A 15,298-nucleotide genomic window follows, 5' to 3' on the forward strand; every position below is an offset into this window, starting at 1 on the left:
GTAAGTGTGTGAGAGAGTGAGCAAGTGTGTGAGAGAGTGTGTGTGGATGTGAAGGTGGATAACCAAACCCGAGCAGTGCTGAGCCATGGAGCAAAAAGTTCCGGTGCTATGGATGGGCCCTTCAGGGCACTTCTCCCTGTGCCATGGGGAGGTCCCACCATTTTAGAAGATTTTGGGTCTTCCTTGGGAGGAGGCAGTGGGGGCTGCTAGGGCTCAGCAACTTGAGCCCACCAGCGCAACTGGCACCATCAGACCAGTGGACACTCTGTGTCAACACAGACCGGTGCACAGTAGTGAAGCTCCCAAGGTGCTGGCTGTGGAAGCTGCAGACAGTCCAGAGCCCAGCACCATTCCCCATAGTAGCAGCCTGATCAGAGTGGAGATATATTCCCAGCAACAGAGGCTGGGGAGCAGACATCCATCCACAGGCAACAGAAGCACAGACCAGCAGCTGAGACCCATCCCCAAAAACTACAGCAAAAGCTGAGCAGGAGTTGAGACCCACAAGGCAGCAGCACTCCCCAGCCACCAGAAGCAGGACCTGGGGATCCACAGAGACCTATGTGGTCCAGGAGACCACAAGAGTAGTGGGAAGCTGGAGCCTGAGAGAAACTAGTGCAATCCAGCTGCCCACCTGTTGAAATTGCAGGGCGTGGGGCACCAGAGAGGCCTGTGCAACCCAGCAGAGATTGTGCAATCTAGTTACCCCCAGAACCTGCGTGGTGCTGAAACACCAGAAAGGCCTGTGTGACCTAGCAGGGACTGCGTGATCTAGTTACCCACAAGGCCTGTGGGGTGCTGAAGCACCAGAGAGCCTGTGAGACCCAGGAGGGACTGGGCCATCCAGTTACTTGCAGGACCTGTGAGGTGCTGAGGCACCAGAGAGCCTGTGAGACCCAGCAGCCCATAACATAGGCATAGAGCCAGGTCCCCAAAAGGACTGTGTGATCCAGTTACCCATGGGACCTGCAGGGTGTGGGGGCACCAGGAAGTCCTGTGAGACCCAGCTGCACAAAAGATAGGCTTAGAGGATGTGAAAATGGAGGCAGAGTGAATAGAAGCTATGCTGATGATCTACCAGGACCAAACAGGAATTACAACTAAAATAAAGACAAATCCTAAAAAAAAATAAAAAAGCAACAGAAAAGCAGCAGGAAGGGACCATATAACCAGGGACACTGGAAAAATCTGCAAAGGCATAAGAGGGTGGTGGGCTGGAAGCCCACAGACAGCAGAAGTCTTAGCTATGAGCCGAGCTGTTGGAAAATAAAGACCAAGCCACTCCACAGCACAGAGAGCCAGGAAAGAGTGCTAAAATAGCCACAGCCATTAACCTGGGGGCTCTGGCAGAGGGAGGGCAGACTGGACTGGAACTCTATGGGGACACCCAGGATTTGGAGGGCACTCAAAGTTTTTGCTGAGTTGTGGCCACAAAGGATGGTGGCGAGTGTGCTCCTTCCCCAAGCTGTGGAAAAAAGCAGGAGTTCCCCACCAGCTCTGATATTCAGCCTTTCCCAGGTGAGGCAAAAAAAAAAAAAAAAAAATGCAAATTGAGGCTCATTAATAACCAGCATCTACCCCACCCTCTGGAAATCCTCTTATGCAGAACACCAGGGCTACATTCAAAAGCACTGAGTAACTGAGACTACTAGCCACCAGGAAAAAGCTAGAGGATAACTAAACCTTTCCTGGGTTTGCAAATCTACCCAAAAAAGTAAGACTTGACAGCAGTGTTTAATGAGAGCCCACCCAGGCACATCCAAACCCAGTAGAGAAAGCCACAAACAGCAGAACACCAACTCCCACAGAGAAAATTTGACAGGCTCCAAAACCCACTGAGATAGTCAAAATAGTAAAACAAAGAAATAAATCCAAAATGAAAGAACAAGAGAACTCTATCGAAGATGAGATCAATGAAATGCAGCTAAGCAAATTATCAAAGGTAGAGTTCAGAGCCATAACCTTGAGGAAGCTCAACAGCATGAGTAAAGACATCAGCATCATGAGTAAAGATATAGAGACATTGAAAACCAACCAAATCGAAATAAAGAATGACATAGCAGAAATAAAGAATACATTGGAAGGTCTAAACATCAAAGTAGAGGAAGCGGAGGACCGGATCAGTGAATGAGAAGACAGGGTAGAAAAAATCAACCAATCAGAAAACCTAAAGAAAAAAACAATTAATAACCAGGAAGACAGCTTAAGAGAACTGTGGGACAACTGGAAACATAATAACATTCATATCATAGGAGTCCACAGAGAGGAAGAAAATGGGCAAGGATTAGAGAATATATTTGAAGAAATAGTGACAGAAAACTTTTCTAACTTGGTGAAAGAAAAAGGCATTCAAGTTCAAGAAGCACAGAGAGCCCCAAGTAAGAAGAACCCAAACAGGCCCACACCAAGACACATAGTAATGAAAATGCCAAAAATTAAAGACAAAGAGAGAATCCTAAAGACAGCAAGAGAAAAGCAATGGGTGAACTACAAAGAAAACCCCTTAAGGTTTTCAGCTGACTTCTCAACAGAAACACTACAGGCCAGAAGGGAGTGGAATGAAATAATCACAATCATGCAAAACAAGGATCTGAATCCAAGACTACTCTATCCAGCAGGGCTATCATTCAAAATAGAAGGTCAAATAAAGAGCTTTCCAGACAAAAGAAAGATTAAGGGAATATAGTAACACTAACCCAGCACTGCAAGATATGTTAAAAGGACTGCTTTAATTAGTAGAAGAAATAGGACAAAAAATAGAACCACACTAAACAAAAATGGCAATAAATAAGTACATATTAATTATCATCTTACATATGAATGGACTGGATGTTCTGATAAAAAGACACAGAGTAGCTGTCAGGACAAGAAAGCATGACTCACATATATGTTGTTCACAAAAGACCCACTTCACAACAAAAGACTCACATAGGATGAAAGTGAAGGGATAGAAAAAATCTTCCAAGCAAATGGAAAGTAAAAAAAACTGGGGTAGCAACACTCATATCTAATGAAGTAGATTTCAAAATGAAGGCCATAATTAGAGACAAAGAAGGCCCCAACATAATATTGAAAGGATCTATCCAACAGGAAGATATAACCTTGGTAAAAATATATGCACCCAATATGGAAGCACCAACATATATTAAAAATCATTTGGGGGACTTCAAAAAGAAATTAACAGCAATACAATCATACAGGAGACTTCAATACCCCACTGACATCACTGGATATATCTTCTAGACAAAAAATTAACAGGGAAACACAGTCTCTAAAGGAAGCACTAGACCAAATGAGTTTAATAGATATCTACAAAAAATTTCACCCCAAAACTGCAGAATTCACATTCGTCTCAAGTGTACATGGGACATTCTCAAAGATAGAGTACATGTTAGGGCACAAACTAAGTCTCTACAAGTTCAAGAAGATTGAAATCATATCAAGCATCTTCTCAAATCACAATGGCATGAAACTAGAAATCAATTGCAAAAGAACATGCAAAGACATTTGAACACATGGAAGCCAAACAGCATGTTATTGTACAATGAATGGGTCATCGAGGATATCAAGGAAGAAATGAAAAACTTTCTGGAAACCAATGAAAATGAACACATGCCCTGGCCAGTTTGGCTCTGTGGTTAGAGCACTGGCCTGTGGTCCACAGAGACCCAGGTTCAGTTCCCGCTAAGGCCATGTACTTCAGTTGCAGTTTGTCCCCAGCCCTGGTTGGGTCGTGCAGGTGGCAATCACCTGACGTAACCCTTTCTCATTGATGTTTTTCTCTTCCTCTCTCTCCCTCTCACTCTATCTGAACAAAAAAACAAAATAATGTCCTCAGCTGAGAATTAAAAAATAATAATAATAGCCCTGGCCGGTTTGGCTCAGCAGTTAGAGCATCGGCCTGCGGTCCAGAGAGGCCCGGGTTCGGTTCCCGTTAAGGGCACGTACCTCGGTTGCAGTTTGTCCCCAGCCCTGGTTGGTCGTGCGGGTGGCAGCCACTAGATGTGTTCCTTTCACATCGATGTCTCTCTCTCTCTCTGTGTTCCTCTCTCTCCCTCCCACTCTACCTGAACAAAAAATGGAATAATGTCCTCGGGTGAGGATAAAAATAAATAAATAAATAAATAAATAAATAAATAAATATCAGTGAACAGACAACAACACAAAATCTATGGGATACAGCAAAAGCAGTTCTGAGAGGGAAAGAGGGAAGTTCATAGCAGTACAGGCCTACCTCAAGAACAAGAAATATTTCAATAGACTATCTAACTTCACAACTTAAAGAACTAGAAAGCAAATAAAAAGAAAACCCCAGAGCAAGTAGAAGGAAGGAAATAGTAAAGATCAAAGCAGAAATAAATGACGTGGAGACCCCAAACACAATTCAAAAGATCAATGAAACAAAGAGTTGGTTCTTTGAAAAGATAAACATGATTGATGGGTCCTTAGCTAGACTCACCAAGAAACAAGGAGAGAGAACCCAAATACACAAAATCAGAAATGAAAAAAAGAAATAATAACTGACAACACAGAAATACAAGGGGTTGTTAACAACTACTATGAACAATTATATGGCAACAAATTTGACAATCTAGGCAAAATGGACAATTTCTAGAAACACATAGTCTCTCAAAACTGTACTGGGAAGAAATAAAAAACTTGAACAGACAAATAACAACAAAAGAAATTGAAGAGGTAATCAAGACTCTCCCAGCAAACAAAAGCCCAGGCCCAGATGGCTTCATGGGGGAGTTTTACTGAACATTCAAAGAAGAACTAATACTCATTCTCCTCAAACTATTCAAATAATTCAAGAAGGAAGACTTCCAAACTCGTTTTATGAGGCAAGCATAATTCTAATTTCAAAACCAGACAAACAGTAAAGAGCAGAGCAGAAATACAAGAAAAGAAAACTACAGACCAGTATTCCTGATGAACATAGATGCCAAAATCCTGAACAAAATACTAGCAAATTGAGTCCAGCAATACACCAAAAAAATTATTCACCATGACGAAGTGGGATTCATCCCAGGGATGCAAAGCTGGTACAATATTCGCAAATCAATAAATGTGATACACCACATAAACAAAATGAAAGATAAAAATTACATAATCATATTACTAGATGCTGAAAAAGCATTTGACAAAAATCCAGCACCCATTTCTGATAAAAACGCTAAGCAATCTGGAAACAGAGTGATCATATTTCATCATAATAAAAGCCATATATGAAAGACCTACAGCCAACTCACTGGGAAAAAATTAAAAGCATTTCCCTTAAGAACAGGAACCAGACTAGGATGCCCACTTTCACCACCCTTATTTAACATAGTACTGGAAGTCTTAGCCACAGCAATAAGACAGGAAGAAAAAATAAAAGGGATAAAAGGGATCCAAATGGCAAAGGAGGAAATGAAACTGTCATTATTCGCAGATGATATGATAATATACGTAGAAAACCCCAAAAACTCCATCAAAAAATCTACTAGACTTAATAAATAAATTTGGCAAAGTAGCAGGATACAAAATTAACATCAAGAAATCAATGGCATTCTTATACACCAATGATGAACTCACAGAAAGAGAAACTAATAAAAACAATCCCATTTACCATTGAGGCAAAAAAATTAAGATACCTAAAAATAAACTTAACCAAAGAAATAAAAGACCTATTTGCAGAAAACTACAGGTCATTGAAAAAAGAAATAGAGGAAGATATAAAAAAATGGAAACACATACCTTGTTCATGGATTGGAAGAATTAACATCATTAAAATGTCCATACTACCCAAAGCAATTTATAGATTCAAAGCAATCCTTATCAAAATACCAATGACATATTTCACAGAACTAGAACAAATACTTCAAAGGTTCATATGGAACCAAAAAAGACCTCAAATAACCACAGCAATTTTGAAAAACAAGAACAAAGATTTCCAGATTTCAGGTTATACTACAAAGTGACTGTAATAAAAACAGCCTGGTACTGGCACAAGAACAGGCATATAGAACAGTGGAACAGAACAGAGAACCCAGAAATGGACCCAAGGCAATATGCTCAATTAATATTTGACAAAGGTGGCAAGAGCATACAGTGGAGAAAATTGGACAGCTATGTGCAAAAAAAAAAAAAAATGAAACTAGACCATCAACTTACACCATACACAAGAATAAACTTAAAATGGATAAAAGACTTAAATGTGACTCATGAATCCATAAAAATTCTAGAAGAAAATGTAGGCAACAAAATTTCAGACATCATAAGCAGCAGAATTTTTACTGATACATCACCTAAGGCATCAGAAACAAAAGAGGAAATGAAAACACCAGACTACATCAAACTAAAAAGCTTCTGCACAGCAAAAGATATAATTATCAAAATGGAGAGGCAACCCACTGTATGGGAGAGCATGATTGCCAATGATATATCAGATAAGGGGTTAATTTCCAATATATATAGAGTGCTCATACAACTCAACAAAAGGAAGACAAAGAACCCATTTAAAAAATGGGCAGAGGAGCTGAATAGACATCTCTCCAAACAGGACATACAAATGGCTAAGAGACATATAAAGAAATGCTCACCATCACTAATCATCAGAGAGATGCAAATTAAAACAACAATGAGGTACCACCTCACAACTGTCAGAATGGTGCCATCAACAAATCATCAAACAACAAGTGTTGGCGAGGGTGTAGAGAAAAGGGGACTCTAGTACACTGCTGGTGGGAATGCAGACTGGTGCAGCCATTATGGAAAACATTATGGTGTTTCTCAAAAAATTTAAAATGGAACTTCTATTTGACCCAGTGATCCCACTTCTAGGAATATACCCTAAGAAGCCTGAAACACCAATCAGAAAGAATATATGTTTCCCCATGTTCATAACAGCACTATTTACAATAGCTAAGATCTGGAAACAGCCCAAGTGTCCATCAGTAGACAAATTGATTAAAAAAAAAACAAAAAACTGTGGTACATATACACAATGGAGTACTATGCAGCTGTAAGAAAGAAAGATCTCTTATTTTTTGAGATGACATGGAGGGACCTGGAAAGTATTATCTTAAGCAAAACAAGCCAAACAGAGAAAGACAAGTATCATATGATCTCACTTATTTGTGGAATATAATGCACATAACATTCTGAGGAATGGGATAGTCCCAGAGACGTGGAAGTGGGGTACAGACTGACAATTTCCAGAAAAGGGTGTGGTGGGGGAGAGATAAACCACAGAACTTATATGCATGTATGCATGAACAATAGACATGGACAAAAAAGCTGGGGACAGGGCAGCAAGGGATTGGGGAATAGGGTAATAAGTGGGGGGGAAAGGAGAAACATCTGTAACAAAAAGAAATTAATTAATAAAATATATATAAAATTTATGCAAACATGTTTAGAACTCTGAGAAGGTAATAATATACAAAAAAGTCATTAAACCCATATTTTACAGTGAATGTTATCAAACTTCCTATATATAAATTATTTTTGTTATAGAAATTATTCTAGATATTAGAAAAAGATGGAGGTGTATTATGTAAGACTAGCATAATTAAGAATAGTACCAAAAAAGAAAAACTATTGACAATTTCCTGTAAAGAGCAAAAAATCTTAATACAGTAATAACCAAAAGATACTACAATATGACCAAGTAGAATTTATCACTGGAGTACAATAATTATTCCTTGTTAGCAAATCTAATAATATAACTCACCTACATTAGCATATTAAAGGAGAGAAACATGTAATTGGTAAATACCATTAAAAATTTTGATAATTTTGTACTCAGTGCTGTTATTAAACATAGCATCTTAAATCACTAGGGTAAAGATGAATTACTCTATTAAATGGTGTTGGGACAACTAGGTAACCAGCCGGGGGAAAAAGTTAAATTGGATCAATACCTCACATCTTACACCAAGTTAAAATTAGATCAAAGAGTTAACTGTATAATTATAAAGTTCTTGAATAAATCATAGTAACAATTTTTAAATATTCAGAGTATTAGAATTCTTTTCTAAGATAAAATCTTCAGAATCCATACAATAAATATTAATGTACTTGACTTCATAAAAATTAATTTCTTCTATATGGCTTATAATGCTCTAAGCAACGACAGACCACTCACAGGAGAAAAATGCAACTTATTTGACAAATGGTTCATTTTCCTAATGTCCAGTGAGCACCTACAACATAAAAATGATGAGTCTAATAGAAAGTTGAAAAGCAAATTGAACTTCCATTTGACCCAGTGATCCCAGTTCTAGGAATATACCCTAAGAAGCCTGAAACACCAATCAGAAAGAATATATGTACCCCCATGTTTGTAGCAGCACTATTTACAATAGCTAAGATCTGGAAACAGCCCAAATGTCCATCAGTAAATGAATGGATAAAAAAGCTGTGGTACATATACACAATGGAGTACTACACAGCTGTAAGAAAGAAAGAAAGATCTCTTATCCTTTGAGACTACATGGAGGGACCTGGAAAGTATTATCCTAAGCGAAACAAGCCAAACAGAGAAAGACAAGTATCATATGATCTCACTTATTTGTGGAATATAATGAACATAACAGTCTGAGGAATGGGATAGTTCCAGAGACGTGGAAGGGGGGTACAGACTGACAATCCCCAGAGGAGAGGATGGTGGGGGAGAGATAAACCACAGAACTTATATGCATGTATGCATGAACAATGGACATGGACAACAAAGCTGGGGGCAGGGCGGGGAGGAAGGGGGAGCGGGGAATCAGTGGGGGGGGGGAGGAGAAACATCTGTAACAAAAAATAATTAATTAATTAATTAATTAAGAAAAAAGAAAATTGAAAAGCAGATCTTATGATGCCTGCATCCCTGACATAATGGAGAGCCTTACCAGTCTTGAAGTACCTAATCAGTCTTTGAAAAATAAATTTGCATCTTTTTGTTTTCCCCCTTTGGATAGCTCACTTTTGCCTCATATCCTATATAGAATTTGGTATACCAGAGATGGACTCCTAATGAGGCCGGCCAGTAAGCCAGGACAAGTGGAATAGGGAAACTGAGACAGACAGCTGAAAAAACTGACAGCAATTTATGGCAGATACAGAAGGTCACCTCTCTAGAAATAACATCTAGGTCTCAGTTGTAGTTCAGCTCCAGACCCAGAAAAGCAGCAAAACCAGGTAGACAACACCAGGACCAGCTGCAGTGACTAAAGACACCCTGCCCTGACACTAACCAATCAGTGAGGACCACCACTCTGAAGGAGCACACCTAGAAAACTGATGACTATTCTGCTGAAACCTCCCTTGAGATCTTCCCTAAGATTTTTACTTGCAAGAGAGAGATAAAACCTCAAGACAAAGGACCCAGCACACACTCTCCCCCTGGGGGGTAGCCTCTGCCATTTCCTTTTCCTTCCTCTTCCCCCACTTCTTCCCCCACAGGCATGCATCTCCTAAACCCTAAGAAAACTAAACCCTACAAAACTTGCAACCAGGAGAGCAATAGGCAGTGGCAGCTTGTCTCAGTCCAATCCCCTGAACAAGTCTCGAAGGCCCCTTTTTCTCTAACTTTCCAGAGAGCTACAGTAGCCCAGCCTGGGCACTCCTGTTGCTTCTTTCATGCTAAGCTCTTTCTTGTTTTATTGTCCCAGCTTTAATAAATGTTCTCCATTGTCACCTGGACTTGAATTGTGAATTTTTTTTTCTGCATGAAGTCAAGAACCCATACACTACCAGATGGCCCTAGACAGACCCACTCAGGACCAGGTCCCCTTTTCAGTAACACGAAGAGTTAACAAGAACTAAAATGTTGCATTGGTTAAAGGCAATGTACATCAACAGGAATTCCATTGACATTTGAAAATGTGTAAATTTTGCACCCTGTAGTGTGTTTATCACCTCTGCCCCAAGGCACCAAATGCCAGTGACACCACCTAATCCTTGCACTAGATCAAATGAATTTAATAGATATCTACAGAGAATTACACCCCAAAACTGAAGAATTCACATTCGTCTGAAGTGCATATGGGATATTCTCAAAGACAGACCACATGTTAGGACACAGACTAAGTCTCTACAAGTTCAAGAAGATTGAAATTATATCAAGCATCTTCTCAGATCACAATGACATGAAACTAGAAAACAAATGCAATAAAAACAGTCAAAATCATTCAAACACATGGAGGCTAAATAGCATGTTATTAAACAATGAATGGGTTACCAAGGAGATCAAGGAAGAAATTGAAAACTTCCTGGAATCCAATGAAAATGAACACATAACACACAAAATCTATGGGATGCAGCAAAAGCAGTCCTGAGAGAGATGTTCATAGCAATACAGTTCTACCTCAAGAAACAAGAAAAATTTCTAATTGACTATCTAACCCTACAACTTAAAGAATTATAAAGTAAATATAAAGAAAAACCCAGAGCAAGTGAAAGGAAATAAATAGTTAAGGTCAGAGAAGAAATAAACTACATAGAGACTAAAAGAAACAATTCAAAAGATCAATAAAACAAAGAGCTGGTTCTTTGAAAAGAGAAACAAGATTGATGGACCCTTAGCCAGACTCACCAAGAAACAAAGAAAAAAAGACCCAAATAAACAAACTTAGAAATGAAAGAGAAGTAACAACTGACACCACAGAAATAAAACAAATTGTTAAAAAATACTATCAACAATTATATGCCAACAAGGACAATCTAGGCGAAAGGGACAAATTTGTAGAATCACACAGTCTCCCAAAACTGAACCGGAAATAGATAGAAAACATGAACAGACTGATAACAACTAAGGAAATTGAAGATGCCATAATAAAAAAAAAAAAAACCCCAGCAAACAGAAGCCCAGGCCCAGGTGGCTTCATGGTGGAGTTTTACCAAACATTCAAAAAACTAACACCCAGTCTCCTCAATCTATATCAAAAATTAGCAAAGAAAAAAAATGCCATTGGTTTCTTGATGTTAATTTTGTATCCTAATACGTTGCCAAATTTGTTTATTAAATCTAGTAGATTTTTGCTAATTTTTTGTCTAGAGGGTCCTCTAGACATAAAATTAGCAGTGTACTAGAGTTCCCTTTTCTCTACACCCTCGCCAACACTTGTTGTTTGATGATTTGTTGATGGCAGCCTTTCTGACAGGTGTGAGGTGATACCTCATTGTTGTTTTAATTTGCATCTCTCTGATAATTAGTGATGTTGAGCATTTCTTTATATTTCTCTTAGCCATTTGTATGTCCTGTTTGGAGAGGTGTCTATTTAGTTCCTTGCTAATTTTTGGTCTAGAGGATCTAGACCAAAAATTAGCCTATGATGTCTGAAATTTTGTTGCCTACAGTTTCTTCTAGGATTTTTATGGATTCATGAGTCACATTTAAGTCTTTTATCCATTTTGAGTTTATTCTTGTGTATTGTGTAAGTTGATGGTCTAGTTTCATTTTTCTGCAAGTAGCTGTCCAGTTTTCCCAGCACCATTTATTAAAGAGACTGTCCTTACTCCACTGTATGCTCTTGCCACCTTTGTCAAATATTAATTGAGCATATTGCCTTGGGTCCATTTCTGAGTTCTCTGTTCTGTTCCATTGGTCTATGTGCCTGTTCTTGTGCCAGTACTAGGCTTTTTTGATTACAGTGGCTTTGTAGTATAACCTAGAATCTGGTAATGTGATCCCTCCAACTTTGTTCTTCTTTTTCAAGATTGCTGTGGCTATTCGAGGTCTTTTTGGTTCCATATGAACTTTTGAAGGATTTGTTCTAGTTCTGTGAAGTATGTCATTGGTATTTTGACAGGGATTGCATTGAATTTATAGATTGCTTTGGGTAGTATGGACATTTTAAAGATATTAATTCTTCCAATCCATGAACATGGTATGTGCTTCCACTTTTTTATATCTTCCTCTATTCCTTTTTTTAATGACCTGTAGTTTTCTGCAAATAAGTCCATTATTTCATTAGTTAAATTTATTCCTAGGTATCTTAATTTTTTTGCCACAGTGGTAAATGAGATTTTTTTTTTTTTTTTAGTTTCTCTTTCTGTGAGTTCCTCATTAGTGTATAAGAATGCCATTAATTTCTTGACATTAATTTTGTATTCTGCTACTTTGACAAATTTATTTATTAAGTCTAGTAGATTTTTGATGGAGTCTTTGGGGTTTTCTATGTATAGATAGTATCATGTCATCTGCAAATAATGACAGCTTCACTTCCTCCTTTCCAATTTGGATCGCTTTTATTTTTAATTCCTGTCTGATTGCTGTAGCTAAAACTTCCCAGTATTAAGTTTAATAGGAGTGGTGAAAGTGGACATCCTTGTCTTGTTCCTGTTCTTAAGGGAAATGCTTTTAATTTTTGCCCATTGAGTATGATGTTGACTGTAGGTCTTTCAATAAATATGGCCTTTATTGAGTCGAGATATGATCCCTCTGTTCCCACATTGCTGAACGTTTTTATCAGAAATGGATGCTGGATTTGGTCGAATGCTTTTTCGGCATCTATTGATATGATCAAGTGGTTTTTATTCTTCGTTTTATTTATGTGGTGTATCACATTTATTGATTTGCAAATATTGTATCAGCCTTGCATCCCTGGGATGAATCCCACTTGGTCATGGTGAATAACTTTTTTGATGTATTGCTGGATCCGATTTGCTAGTGTTTTGTTCAGGATATTAGCATCTATGTTCATCAGGGATATTGGCCTGTAGTATTCTTTCTTTGTAATGTCTTTTTCTGGTTCTGGAATTAGAATTATGCTGGCTTCATAAAACGAGTTTGGAAGTCTTTCTTCTTCTTGAATTTTTTGAATAGTTTGAAGAGAATGGGTGTTAGTTCTTTTTTGAATGTTCGGTAAAACTCCGCCGTGAAGACATCCAGGCCTGGGCTTTTGTTTGCTGGTAGAGTCTTGATTACCTGTTCAATTTCCTTAGCTGTTATTGGTCTGTTCAAGTTTTCTATCTCTTCCCGGTCCAGTTTTGGCAGACTGTGTGTTTCTAGAAATTTGTCCATTTCACTTAGATTTTCAAATCTGTTGCCATATAATTGTTCATAGTAGTTGTTAATGATCTTTTGTATTTCTGTGGTGTCAGGTGTTACTTCTTCTCTTTCATTTCTGATTTTGTGTATTTGGGTTCTCTCTCTTTGTTTCTTGGTGAGTCTAGCTAAGGGTGCATCAATCCTGTTTATCTTTTTGAAAAACCAGCTCTTTGTTTCATTGATCCTTTGAATTGTTTGTTTGAACTCCATGTCATTTATTTCTGCTCTGATCTTTACTATTTCCTTCCTTCTACTTGCTCTGGGGTTTTCTTTTTATTTGCTTTCTAGTTCTTTAAGTTGTGAAGTTAGATAGTCTATTAGAAATATTTCTTGTTCTTGAGGTAGGCCTGTACTGCTATGAACTTCTCTCTCAGAACTGCTTTTGCTGTATCCCATAGATTTTGTGTTGTTGTGTATTCATTTATTATTATTATTTTTTAATCCTCAGCCGTGGACATTATTTTGTTTTTTGTTCAGATAGAGTGAGAGGAAGAGAAAGGAAGAGAAAAACATCAATGAGAAAGGGACACATCGAGTGATTGCCACCTGCAAGACCCAACCAGGGCTGGGGACTAACTGCAACTGAAGTACATGCCCTTAGCGGGAACTTGGCTTATTTGGGCTCTGCTATTGTAATTGGGTCTTGATTGTTGTTGACCTGTTCATAGGTGGGCTCTCCTCTCAGGCTGGCTAACTGTGAGGCTCAGCTGCTACCATGTTATGTGAGCTGTTGTACAGGTGCTGGCAGGGCAAAACAAAACAAAACAAACAGGAAACTGGCAGGAACATACCATAGATCCTGGAAACAACAGCAAGAACAACCACAAAAGAAAAGAGAATTAATTAAGAGAAAAGAGAAGAACAAGAAGAAACAAAAAGAAAGAGAAAATATATTACTAATAGTAAAATAAAAAAATTAAGAGAATATTATAGGAGAAAGGGGAGAAAGGAAAAAAGGGAGAGCAAAAAATAAAAGTAGAGCATAGGAAAAAGAAAACATTCTTTTAAATTAAAAAAAAGAAGACAGAAAGAAAGAATAAAAAGTTATGCAAAGGCCTTGGCCGGTTTGGCTCAGCGGTTAGAGCGTCGGCCTTCGGTCCAGAGAGACCCGGGTTCGGTTCCCGCTGAGGGCGCGTACCTCGGTTGCAGTTTGTCCCTGGTCCTGGTCGGTTGTGCGGGTGGCAGCCACTCGATGTGTTCCTTTCACATCGATGTTTCTCTCTCTCTCTGTTCCTCTCTCTCCCTCCCACTCTACCTGAACAAAAAATGGAAAAATGTCCTCGGGTGAGGATAAAAAAAAAAAATAAGTTATGCAAAGGTAAAAAGAAGAGAGAGAAAGGTAAAGCAAAAGAAAGAATAAAAAAGAAAAAATAAACAAAAAGATATAGTAAGAAAAAGAGGCCCGGTCGATGAGGCTCATTGGTTGAGCATCGACCCATGTTCCAAGAGGTAGCTGGTTTGTTTGATTCCTGGTCAGAGTATATGCCCAGGTTGTGGGCCAAATCCCCAGTGAGGGGCATGTAGGAGACAGCCAATTGATGTTCTCTCTCATCAGTGTTTTTATCTCTCTCCCTCTCCCTTCCTCTCCCTAAAATCAATAAGGAAAAAAAAAATTTTTAGGAAAAGGAAGGAGGCCAATAAGAGATGAAACAAAAGAGAAAAGAGCTAAAATAGTAACAACAATAATAATACAAAAAAAAAAAAAAGCCAGCCAAGTGAAGTTTGTCTAGGCAGGTATGTTGATTTCAGGCTTCTTGGGAGTAATTTTGTGTCAGACATTGTCAGGAGCTCTCAGTGTCTGGTTATAGCTGTTGTTGGTCTGTGGCTCTCTAAGGACCACCTCCTCCTATCAGCTACTGCACCTCCCCTCTTAGGTTGCCTGGTCTTCCTCCAGTATCTTCCAAAGAGGGTCATTAGGGTGGAGCTAGGCTAGCAAAGCAAAGGCTAGTAGGCCCCCTGCTTAGAGAATATGCCATCAGGCACTCAATGAGGGGAAATTAATATCTGCTTTAAATCCAAACTCCTCAGTCTCTACCATAACTTCCAAGTCTAGTTTCCTCTAATGTGGCCTGATGCAGGTTCAGGTTGGATACTGCCTGCCTCCTACTCAGCAGAAGATTCAGCTGCCCTGTGCTCAGCGGGATTATTAAAAAAAAAAAAAATAGACTGCCCAGCCCACAGGAGGGGGTAAACATTTTTTATGGATCCCAGACAATAGCCTCTGAGGGTCTTACCCTTCGAATGTCCTACTCTGGGATGTTCTCCCTACCCTCA

Source organism: Molossus molossus, unplaced genomic scaffold (genome assembly GCF_014108415.1).
Source record: "Molossus molossus isolate mMolMol1 unplaced genomic scaffold, mMolMol1.p scaffold_m16_p_7, whole genome shotgun sequence".
Taxonomy (NCBI): Eukaryota; Metazoa; Chordata; class Mammalia; order Chiroptera; family Molossidae; genus Molossus; species Molossus molossus.